Genomic DNA, 13518 nt, shown 5'->3' with positions numbered 1-13518 from the left:
GAAAAATCATTCATGGCATCCTGGATCTGAACTAGCGGAGGCTGCATGAATCAAAAAGGCAAAAAATGCTCCCTCCCCACGGAGGTTGCCAGCTGTCCCATTGATTCAGCTCTGCTCTTGGCTGATTTGGAGGCTACTCTGGCATCCCATCCAGAGAGTGTCATATAATAAGGTACGACAATGCGAACTGTTACCAGGGAGAAACAGAACATCTGGTCTGGAACAAAAGCAAAGTCCATTGCTAAGAAGCCGCCTGGCCGTCATCATTCAAGCATGAATATGCCTGGTCTTGTCACCTGAAAGACGGGGTCTTTGGAGCCAAATGAGAGACGATAAAACAGAACCACAAGGGAAAGGAGAAACCCGAGGGAGAAATTATGTGTTATTTTCTCATAGCTTTTGCCTAAATGTAGAATAATCTCCAATCAGCCTTCTGGGATTTTGATTTTTCGAAAACTGAAAATTTAAATCAGCAGCCTTGCACTGGTTTGTGTGTTCTGTGATGTGAGATCTGTGGGTTTCGTGTTTGTTTAGCTTTGTTTGGATGGCTAAAGCTTCCTTTGCCATCCTGCTGTTATAAACAGAGCTAATGATTGGCATGTGTTTCCTAGAATCATTTTAACTGCCAAGGACCTACTGATGCAGACAGCCACTCTGAGACCAGTGAGAAGCGGCATGAGCGATGTGCACCTGCCACATGCCTTCTCTGGGGCTGAGCAACTACACTGGTCCCCGGGGGTGTCTGTGGCTGTCCAGGCTGCCTTAAAAGCTTATTGTTGTTTTTGTTGCTGTAAGTATTGAGCAACACCTTTAGAAAAGGAGAATCTGATTTCCAACTGCCTTAAAATGCAGATTAAAAGGGGGTGGGGGAGCTTGTCCTGTTGACAAAGCCCCTGTCAAAGTGAGAGCCATTATACTCTACGTAAGGTTTGTGTATTTCACTCCTTCCCAGAACCATCTGTCTGAATTTAATTCACTGATAATTTTATCAGTCTCCCCATGCTTTGCCTGAAACCTCTCCATTGCATTTTTTATTCTCCACAGATGTTAACTCTTTGAATGGCAGTCTCAATGCCTTTAGAATTTTGATGAAGACACACGCTCTCCCTGAAGGATCCATGCCATAGGCAGCTCTTTCCCACTGCCCTGCTGCACACCCGCACCCGCAGTTGCTCTTTCTAACAAAAGTTGTGCTTGTCCCAGGCAAGCTGGTCTACCTGCAAAATTTTATTCATAGCACTGTTGAGGAAGGTGCCTACAAGGCACCATCCCAGGCACATGAGAGAGTCCTTCAGATGCCTTTTGGAAACATATTATTAGAGCATATTTTACACGGGTAGTGCCAGTCTTCTTAGCAAAGTAGCACATATATTATCTTGAGAAAATAAAGGCTAACTAAAACTATAAAACAATTTTAAAATTAACTATTTTAATAAATTGTTTCTCTTCTCCACAAGATCATGTTTTTTATCTTTGCTTTTTTCTTTTCTCTTCCTCTTTCCCTCTCTCCCTCTCTTTATTCTTTATTAAGACGAGCTCTTGCGATCTTTAGCTTCAGTTGGCCCTCCTACCTCAGCTTCCTTGATGATTAGAATTGTAGACATGTACCACCACATCCATCAAGCTTAAGCCTACCTTTTCTTCTGTTTGTGTTTCATCTATGTGACAAACGCCTGAGAGAGAAATATACAAACGGAACAAAGACTGAATTTTAGCTGATGATGACAAAGGTTTCAGTCATCTTCAGCCAGAGCTGCTCCTTCTATGGTGGCCAGAAAACAGAGAGCCAGGAAGGGATAAGATAACTTCACAGGCACAGTAACTTAAATTCCAGGCCCCAAGTAAAATGTCTTTGCACTGTGGATGTCACATTTGCTTTAAAATTTTCCCACTAAGCATTTCTAAGTATTCTCCTTGATGAAGGTGTGGTTCTCAGCATGAAAGGAGATCAATAGGAAAATTCATAAGATACCCATAACCTAGGCCCTTGTGGTCTAAGAGGGAAGATGGAGCACAGAGTGATGATTGACACAAAGCACCACTCAGACATGAGAAAGGGGGGTTTCTTTAACCAGAAACCCTGTGTAGATTCCACAGAAAAAAATATCAGTGGCTACTGTGGTCAGGGAACCTAAGGAAGCTATGAGGAGTAGAGATAGAATGGGAATGTTGCCAAGAATAAGAAACTCAGGTGTTAGGAGCATGTACAGAAGGGCTGCGAGAAGTTCTAGGGATGCAGAGTGTACACTCTAGCTGGATCCTGGGGACATGAAAGGGCGAAACCAGAGACGCAGTGAGAGATGGCGGAGAGCCATGATCCGGAGATAGAAGACACTGCCGAGGAGAATGGACACAATGTCACCTGCATTCTCAGAAGGTAATGGCAGCTTCTTGTGGGACAGATAGGAAGATAGGAAGAGAGATATTTAAAACAGGGAAAAAATGGAAATGTCATGATAAGGAAAGAAATAGAAGTTCAGGGTTAGGGCAGGTGTATTCACAGTGAAAGTGAGCAAATTTGTTCAGATTTTCTGACCAAGCAGATGGGAGAGATGCACTCAAGTCAAAAGACACTGGTGTGCTGAAGAAAACACCGAGACTAATAGGCTTCGCGGGTTTGCTTCACTCTAGGAAAACACTTGGTCTTGTAGGTGTCACCATTCTTTCCCAGATGAACCTAATCCAGCCCTTCCTGGAAATGTCTTCCTCACACTGAAGAGTTTGCTGTTTCCTTTGTGTAGCACTGATGTTGTTTCTTGAGCAATTACAGAGCCCCTGACATTGATTTTGTGTCTTTGGAGTTCTAAGTGACGCTGAAAGGCAACATTCTGAGATGCTGGACCAGAAAACCAAGTGTTGACTCCATGGTGTTCCAAACCTAAAGAATATGATACAGGAGAAAGATGGATAAGCGGTGGTTTAATTAAAATAGCCGATGCCAAACTTTGAAAGTAGACTATCAAATAGTTAACAATGAAATCTACTGTCCAAATTGGAGATGATGAAAACAGTTATTATAATTGGTCCTGTGAACAATAGCATGACATACTAGCTTAGAGCATAAATCTCAGAATATGGTTTGTATTCATTTTTGTTGAGTTAGTAGATTGGTTATGTCTATAAAGCAGGCTTTCTGAGTAGAAAAATTCAATTTAGAGCAAAATTTACCAAAAACTTCCAAAGGAGGTACTGGGGAGAGAATTTAGCTTGATAAGAAATTTGTTCGTCAAAAATGCATGTGCTTTTCCTCCTAAATAAACGAACTACATTTCCCATCCTCCTTGTGGTTAGGTAGATTCCAGCTGACTTCTGCCCAGTTCAAAACTACCAGAGATGATGTTATTCACTTGACAACCTTAAAAATTGCCTGATGTGATCCGCAGTACTTGTTCTTCACTGTTTTATGATAAAGTAAAATGTCAAAGCAATCCATCGCCTCCGCACTGGCGGGGCCAGTGAAAGAAAAAGCCGGGGTGGGGCTGTTTTCCCATCAACCCTTGCTGGACTGCAATGTGCTTGAGAAGAACACTTTCCGAAGTCAGTATGTGGCCAGTCACCAGTCACTAAGACTTGAGAACTGTGTGCTGTAGCAGATAGCCTACCCTGCCTGATAAAACTTTAGGATTTATAGTCAGACAGCATGAGGTCTGAGGTTCAGCTCCTAACTTAACTAACTCAGAACACATGACAAGTGAGTTCATCTCCTGGAGCCTCACGGTCCCTACAAAGGAAACAGGGAAAATAGATGTGCTGTGATTATAAAATACAATATATATAATTTTGGCATTGCTGGCAATAGAAAGACTATGATAGAAGGTAGCTATTAATATCTCAGCAGACAGAAAATAATTTGTATGGAGTTATTAGCCAGTCTGGAAATAGTATTGGAAAGTGGAATGAGAAGCTAGCTTTGTAAGAAATATTCATCGCAGCACTCCCTGAAAGAGATAACTATAATTTTATCTTCATATGTTATGAAACTGATACTTCTAATTATAAGAACTTCTAGTTATTCTTAGAGAATGATAAAGGAATCTGAGATTTAGAGTTGGGATTCAAATTCCAGTTCTGGGAATAATCTTTGGTCATGACTAAATGACTGACATAGGATTTGTTCTCCTATTATAAGCCATAAAACTAGACCAAATATATGCAGCAACTGTTGCCAGGATTGGATGACAAACTTCCCAGTTTGTACAAAGCTCTTTGATACCCAACAGAAGAAAAACATGTGAACTTAGTTTTACCGGGACTCAATATTCCTCTCTAAGGCACTTTCTGAACTGAGGTATCCTAACCGGACACATTCATCAGGCAGAGGCTGGAAAGAGAAGACTTTTCCAGGAAAGACAATGGAGAAAGTGCAGATACAAAAGCTAAGACACCCAGAAGCTATGGCAACGTCCTGGGCAGCACACAAACTGGGCAAAACTTAGTTAGGCGAATCCTAAAATAGCTGCAAGGAATTGATGTCTCAGTGAAATTTTTAGGAGAGGTAAAGTAGGAAGGGACTTTGGAGTCCCAGACAGTCTGCATAGTGCAAAGAGACTTCAGTTAATATCTTGGGCATTTAGTTAAGACCCTAAGAACCACACTCTCAAGTAAAGGACAGGCATAGGACTGGAAGGGGGAAATATCCCATTAATCCTCTCTAATAGTATCCCAAGCCCCAAGTTTCTCAGCCTAAGAATCATTGAAATACTGAATAGATTATCCCATATTGTGGGGTGCTTACTCTGTATACTGGTGGGTGCCGAGCTGCACTTCTGGGTTCTACCTGCTATGTAACCCTATCATTCTCCAGATATGTGAACTAAAATTATCCTCTCAGGCTCCATTGCGCAATGGTTAGCACATTAGATTCCTAAAAATAATCCCATACGTTATCAAATGCCTCGAGTGGTCTCATCATCAACTCTCCACATTCTAGGGTCTAAGTAGTCTTCCATAAACCAATGGTCATTCTAATTAAAATTCCACAGCCTTTAAATACATAACCTACAAACTAGGTAACGTACACAATGTCCAGCATACATTTTTAAAAGTACTACACTTGCAAACAAGCAATGGGACCTAAAGGTAAATTTAAAAAGTGCATTCAGTAGAAGTAGTTCCCCAGAATGATGTAGGAATTGGAAATGCCAAAGAAACACTCTGAGAACTCTATTATAGGCATGTTGAACGATTTAAAGGAAATGGTAACTGGAATGAGTGACAAAATATAAACTATCAATGGAAATATTGGAACTCTAATAACAAACCGAATGAAAATTCTAAAACTAAATACTTGACCATATGAATATAAAACCTCACTGGATATGTGTAAGAACAAAAAACAACAACAGAAACAATAGCACCAAAGGCCTTGAAAATGGATCAGTAAAAACAACCCAATGGGAGAAAAGAAATAAAAATGCACTTAAAAGAGGAATGGCATTCATGTATTGTATGACACAGTATGTTTAGCACCCAAATGTTTAGCAGACATGTAACGAACATTTCACAAGGAGGAAATGAAGAGGTCAAACCTTTGAAATACTTAAAGAAACTTAAACCCACAGACCCAAGAAGCCAAGAGGCAAATTCAAGATAGAGCAAATATATAGATGAGCATACCATCTAGATACATAATAGAAGGACACTTAAACCAAATGTTTCATCAACAAGCAAAATTACCACATACAGGAAGAATAAGAACAGTGTGTGTGTGTGTGTGTGTGTGTGTGTGTGTGTGTGTGTGTGTTTGTACAGAGATCCCAAGATGGCCTTAGGTGTCATACCCTAGGCCAGACCCACTGTAGTGGCATTTCATTTGTATTTTATTAAATAAAGCTTGTCTGAGGATCAGAAAAGTAAAACAGCCTCACTGGCCAGCCTTCCAGACCAGGCAGCAATGACGCACACCTTAAATCACAGGAGTCATACAGAAACCAGGCAGTAGTGGTGCACGCCCTTAATCCCAGAACTAGAGAGGATTATAAAATGGGACGAGACGGCTCTCAGTCTCAGTGTCATTCTGAGGTCTCCTGGAGGCAGGATCACCATTTCAAACTGAGGTCAAAGTAAGAGCCAGTGGCTGGCTGGTTGCTTTGCATTTTTGGTCTTCAGATTGAGCCCCAACATCCGTCTCTGGGTTTTTATTAATCATGCTATAATCCACCTTTTTTTTTCCTTTTTAAAAGATCGGCTCTCTCACTGACCTGGACTTGCCATGTAAATGATTCTGAGTAGACAGCAAACCCCAGCCATTCACTTGTCTCTGCCTCCGTAGCACTCCATACTACATGTGCCACCCATTTCTGGTTTCTTTGCGTGGATTTTGGGGACATAACCCTGGTTCTCCTGCTTGCAAGACAATACTTTACAGATTGAGCTACCTCCTCAGCCTCCCAAATGCATCTTACTTCTCACTAAAACCAAAGGTTACACGACTGTGAAAAGGGACATTTAAACCAGACAGTGGTGGTGTTGGCCTTTAATCCCAGCACTCGATAGGCAGAGGCAGCTGGATCTCTGTGAGTTCGAGGCCAGTCTGATCTACAGAGCTAATTCCAAGACAGCCAGGGATACACAGCAAAACCCTGTCTCGAAAAACAAAACAAAAAAAAATTGGTCCCTGAAAAGCAGGAAGTAATTGAAATATGCTTTTGGTCAGCCCTAGCTTCTTGACCAGAGAAGGAAAAAACAAGCAGGGTTCAGTTTTTTAGTAGAGGAGATGTTGCTCAGAGTATAAGCAAACAAGGTAATTAGTGTCTGCAGAAGAGTACCAGCGTTGGGCATCTTGACAGCATCTCTATCAAGTGTTTAGCACATTCATATATAAAAAAAAAACTTGAGTCCAAGGACCAAAGTGGTCCCACAGAATAGCTATCAGTGACTATTATGTCATCAGCCAGAGTAAAGAACAAATTTTAGCCGGTTGGCACAATGTTCAGAAACAGGCATAGTTTAGCAATAGTGAATAATCTCCCCACCTTAAGTGATGCTCTGGTTATAATTAGAAAATTAAAAGAGCAAGACCCAAAAGGTTAATACTATTTCCAAGAATTGCAACTGTATCCCAGAATAAAGCACAAAATATCCAATGCCCAAGATGAAATACATAATATCTGGTATCTGATCAGAATTTGCCAAGAGCCAGAATATACAATCCACAATAAAGAGAAGGATAAATCAGTAGAAAGCAACATGGAACTGAGACGAAGGACCCAGAAGGGAGGAAAGATGGTGAGGAACTGGGAGGAGTCAAGGGAGGAGTGTAACATGAAAAGGCCGGGCCTCCCAGCTGTTTAGTCCCAGAGAAAAATCAACCACACAGATCTCTATAAGTTATAATGCTGATTGGTCCATTAGGTCAGGCTACTTGTTAGCTAACTCTCACATCTTGATTTACCCATTTTTCTGATCTATTTTAGCCATGTGGCTCAGTACCTTTTTCAGTGGGGCAGCTCACATCCTGCTTCTTCAGTGATCTGGGCAGGAGTGCGAGGAATCAATTTCCTCCTCCCCAGAATTCTCCTGCTCTCCTTGCATCATTTCCACTTCCTGTCTGGTTTTCCCACCTACACCTCCTGCCCAGCCAATCAGCATTTTATTTAAAACATGATTGACAGAATGCAGACAATTCTCCCGCACCAGAGGAGAAACTATAATCAGACATATTGTATGGAGAAAATTATCTATTTTCAATAAAAGGGGAAAAAAGACAAAAAATTACAATTGTGACTGTGTTCCTTATGTCCAACATGGTCAAGATGTTTCTGAAGTGAGAGGAAGACTCAGAGGGTTAGAGGTTAGGGCATCGAGACCTCGGGAAGAGTCCACATGGTGGGAGAGGTACATATTAAGTACTAGGAAAGAAAAGATTATTAAACTTAGAGAAGCAGAAGCAAAAATACACAAATCATGAATCATGGAAAGAAAGCTAATTTAGAAAGCTAGACTATTGATGAACTCCACTAAATTCAACTGGTTGGATATTAATACCTTAGAGTCAATAAATCAGAGGAAAGTGACCCGCACGACATTTGGAGATATGATGACCAAAATCTAACTTTATGAGAAACATAACCCCAGAAATCAAAAAAAAAAACCCCAGAAAACCTAAAGCACAGGAAAATTAATTTAACTACTAAAATATGGTTGCCAAATTTGTCAGAGCCAGGGATGAAGACAGAAGCCTAAGGGCACCTGGGATTGGGGCGACAAGTCGAGAAGAAAAGAAAAAAAGGTAAAGACAAGGCAGAGTCCCCATCAGAAACAGAGGCAAGAAGAGGATGGGCAGCTTCTTTACAACTGAGAGAAAGGGACCCATCACTCTATAATTTTATATGCAGCAAAAGTATGTCGCAAACAAAGATTTTTTTCCATACATAAAAAAGCTGGAAGTGTTTATCACAAACCTGCACTACAAGACGTTAAAAGAAATCCTCCAGGCAGAATGAAAAAGATCTCATGCAGAAATGTGGATCTAGATAAAAAAAAAATGGAAGCACTTGAAATGGCAGCTTCATGGAAAATACATAAGGTTTTATCCTCATTTAAATCCCTCTAAAAAGAATTTTGCTATCTTAATAAAAACTAATAGCAATGTATTTATAGGCTTAAGGCATATATAAATATAAAGTATCATAAGAATAACCCAAAGCCTAGATGGGGGAAATGGAAGTTATTATTGTAAGATTATCATATTATATGGGGAGTTACATTGATTCCAAAAAGACTATAAGAAGTTATGGGTGTATAGTTAAATTCTAGATCAGTATTCTCAGAAAATATAAACATGCTATTCAAGAGACAATAAGAAATATAATATTACAAAAAACATTCAATTAACCCATTTCTTTCTTATTTGTACAAGTTTATCTCTCAATTACATAAGTTTTTAAACTCTTTACTTCAGTTTCTTGATCTCTAATTAAATACATTTTAATATTGTTCTCCTCATTAATATGTGTCTTGAGTGCCTTGAGGGAAAATACAATATATTTATTAATTTTTATATTACTATGATGGAATACTCAATTATCTTCAATAGTGACTACTTTCCAAAACTTTTTGAAGTCAAGTGTTTGTTAGGGACCCCAGTACAAAGATCAGTGAGTGTTAACAACTTCAGCACAGAGACCAGTGAGTGTTAACAACCCCAGTACAGAGACCAGTGAGTGTTTTTCATTTTCTTTCCCATTTGTATATGTGAGATACATTTAAGACAAAAGAGTCCTATATTAAAAAAACATGCTGATGATTGGGTGCAGTCATTTGATATCTAGACATTCTGTGACAACACGTCCTATTTGGTCCCCAAATAATGCAGTTTCTTCTTGTAAGCTCATGGAGTGACCACCAGATGGCAGGAGATGTGTGGTCAATCAGGAGGTTAAAGACATGCTAACTGGAAGAAGACTTGGATCCCAGACCCCAGAGAAGAGAGTAATATTTGGTTGGACTCTTCCTACAAATGTGATTCAAGTCATTAGATAGAATATCTATGGTCCACGAGATGTTAATGCTTATGTTCTCTCTGCTTCTAAGCAACCAGAGTTCACAAGTCCATGGAGATGTTTGGTCCAGCACAGACTCACACAGATCTCAGATGCCCACAGCAGGAAGAAATTAATATGAATCTAAATTCAACTGACTCAGATTCAAAAGCAGTAATGGAGAAAATCAGAAGTTATCATAGAACCCATGTATTCTATGAATATTTCTAGAAGGATGATGGTGTGCGAAACCAGCTTTCTAGTATTCCTGAGCAAAATATAAACCCGAGGATAAATAAATCACTAGACAAACCCAATATGAAAGTCAATCTGCAAGGTAACTAATAGGGTTCTCAAAGGAAATGAAATTCATCTTCCATAAAGGACATGAAAGAGGCTGACAAGTGGCAGGTGAATGCGATGTGTGATTTGTTGGTGTGTATGATGTGTGGGGGCATGTGGGATGTGTGTATGTGCTCACGTGTGCAAATGTAGGCACCCATATCACATACCTAGAGGTGAACAACCTCAGGTGTTGATCTTTACTTTCCACCTTACTTGCTTAATTTGTTTAATTGACAAATTGCTAGTGGTTGACTCTAGGTGATGAACTTATTGAATCTTCATTGCTCTTTTCTTGAATACTTCTTTCTAGGAGGCTGAACTTTACTTGCGGTGTTTTTCTACCTTTGGCGAAGAAATCTTATTTAATAATAGCACACCTGTTCTAATGGCGATCCATTATACTAGGGGAGGGGAGAGTGAGCAGCAAACCAGACATGATTATTGATGGAAGCTTCAGTGATTTGCTGAGAGAAAAGCAAGCCCCCCGCCCCAGCCCAACTGTGTTATCACAGAAGGTGTTCCGCATTAGCCAGCTGTCAGAGTTGGGTAAAAGTTTATACATCTGCATCTCTATGCCTCTGACTGTGAATATTTCCTGATAATCTCTTGAGTTGCAGAAGCAGCTCAGAGCAGAGGGAAGATCCTTTTCCTTTGCATACGGGCTGCAGGGTGGGCCTTTACTCTCCTGGGGTGCCTTTCCAGTCTAAACCTCAGAAGTGACTACCAGTGCATGTGAAGGGCCGCATCCACATGCTCCATTACAAGATGGCGCTGGCATCCGGTTTCACCGCCAGGTGAACGCACATGTGCTCAGTAACATCCCACTGCTGTCCCCACCTACTCCCGAGGCTTCACCTGGGCTAACAGGCAGCAGGCCAATCCAAGGGTGACACGTCCGAAGCAAGGACTGTTTCCTATATAAAGGAGGGGTTCCCTCATTTAGGGGTCTCCGGCCATGTTAGCTGATGCTCTCTCTCTCTCAGGACGCATTAAAGCTTTTTCTGCAGAAGAATCCTAGTGTCCCGCGTGGTTCTTGCTGGCGAGACGATAGGGTGGGATAAGTGCATCTGTGTTCCTGGATGCTCTGTGCTCTGGCTAGGATCCATTTGTAAGTTCACATGTGGACTTCTTGGGACAGCGGCATGCACAGTTATTGGAATTGAGTCTCCACCTGGGATGGAAGTGGGTCATCACATCCACCTCCGAGAAAGGGCAGACTTGAGAGCTGCTCTCAGCACCCAGGCTGTTCTCGCATATGTTAGCACACACTGATCCTTTGCAGGACTTTACTATGGGTTTTTTTTTAGTAAGAAACTTAGTATGGAGTCTGTGATCCACTAAAACACGTGTTTCTAAAGCACACACTCTTAGCAAATGGCATGTATGTAGTCCTCTCATTCCCTGTATTTGCCATGCTTCATCCTCAACCCTATGAAACCTGGAACGCACAGAAGGACTTGTCAGATTTCAAAAGAAACAACACATTCTGCCATAGACCTGCCAGGGCTCACTGTCCTTTGGGTCTTCTTTCTACTTATGCATGTGTTTGGCCCTGTGCTATTTCTAAAGAATGCACCTGAATTTTTTCCTACGTTGTTAATTTTTAAGCAGGGAAGGGGAGCACAAACCTCAAACATTTCAAAGTGCTTGGAAATGCTATTGATGTCTCTATATTTCTGTTGTTTTACCTCTAAAATAGGGATAAATTCCTAAGGGGGACTATATAAGACCTTTTCTCAAAAAAAAAGATATTCTTGTATTCTAACCAGAAAGTTAAGGTGAGAAGGATAAGAAAATTATTGTTCTAATATTTTATATGTTTTATAGAAGTTACTGGGGTCACTGGAGGTAAGGGCCATGGTAACCAGATGCTATACATGTTTCTGGAGGTAAAAACTCATCAACGTTCCTACCTAACTGTGCAGCCTATGATCTACAATAACTCCTGCCAGACATCATATGTCCACCTGCACAACAGTAATACTATTATGAAATTAACTAGCTATTCTCTGATTGGGACATGAGGCCCATTGCAAAGAGATAATTACATTCCTGGTACTATAAACTCAGGAAAAAAAAAAAGAAAGAAACATGGCTGGGATGTCTTAGGCCCTAAAGGCAAATCTGTCAGTGTTGTCTAGCAAGATTGTCATGGCAACAAATTACCTTCTAAATATTTATGCTTGTAGACAAATAATGGAAACAAGTTTCTAAGCCTTAGTAAGAAATGCTTCTCTTTTCAATAAATGGTAGCAGTTACCCAGACTCATAGTGGATCAAAGTTCTAAGACAGTTATCGTTGAGTACTCAACCCTGGAAAGATATTGATGTCACCACCTCTCAGACTCGAGAATCATTGCTGTGTGGGACAAAGAACCAGAAGACAGAGAGAAGGTCTGTGAAATGCTGACTTCTGGGCATGGCATAGTTAACGTATTCATGCCTGCAATGGGTCTATAGGAGATTGGACCCATTCATTTTAAATTATGGATTAGAAACAGGCCTTCAGAGCCCTACCACTTCCTGATGAAATATTGGATACTAATGGATTCTGGGGAAGGGGAAGGCATTGTTTGAAATTAGGTAGCTATCCAGGTGCCACCAGGCTCCAATGGACAGTTCCAATTTCATGATCACACAGATGATGCTGGTTAAATTTAGTGGGTCAAAGGAAAGAAGGAAAGAAGGAAGGAGGGAAGGAGGGAAGGAAGGAACGAAGGAACGAAGGAAGGAACGAAGGAAGGAATGAAGGAAGGAAGGAGAGAGAGAGAGAAAGAGAAAGAAAGAAAGGAAGAAAGAAAGAGAGAGAGAGAGAGAGAGAGAGAGAGAGAGAGAGAGAGAGAGAAAGAGGAATGTTTGAATGGGAATTATAGGAAAGAGGAGTTAATAAGGGTGAAAGAGGGGTTAGAGAGGGTAGAAGGTTACAGTACTCAGAAGGTACTTCATACATGTGAGAAATTGTCAAACACATTCAATACATATTTTGAACTACATTACACTATTCTAAAAAGACAGTTACAGTAAACAGAATTAAAAATGTTTCTCAAGCATTTTATGTGTTCAAACATCGTTAGGTAAACTTCTCCCATGGAGAGTCAGATAATAAATATTTCAACTTTAAGAGTCATATTGGAGGAATCAATCTACATCAGGATGCAGCTGTACTATACCTGGGCATATACAAAAAACACTCCATTCTACCACAAAGATATTTGCTCAACTATCTTCATAGTAGCTTTATTTGTAATAGTCAGGAACTAGAAACAACCTAGATGTCCCTCAACCAAAGAAAGATTAAAGAAAATGGTACTTTTACACAATGGAGTATTACTCAGCTGTTAAAAAATTAACACTATGAAATCTGTAGGTGAATGAATGGGACTAGAAAAAGTCATCCTGAATGAGGTAACTCAGACCTAGAAAGACAAGGTATATACTCATTTATAAGTAGATATTAGCTATAAAGTAAAGGATAATGCTAAGATTAACAGACCCAGGGAGGCTAAGTAACAAGGAGAACAAGGAGGGCTTAGGAGGAACACACAGATCTCCCTGGGGAGGGGTAATAGATTTCCAGGTGGACTGGGAGTAAGACAGTGCGCTTGGGAACAGGAAGAATTAGATGGGGGGCAGTGGAGGAAGGCAATATTGGGGGAGACAACTAGAAATGGGGGGCAGGGCATTTCAGGGA

Source organism: Myodes glareolus, chromosome 25, assembly GCF_982192425.1.
Source record: "Myodes glareolus chromosome 25, mMyoGla1.1, whole genome shotgun sequence".
Lineage (NCBI taxonomy): Eukaryota > Metazoa > Chordata > Mammalia > Rodentia > Cricetidae > Myodes > Myodes glareolus.
This window is presented reverse-complemented; position numbering follows the sequence as displayed.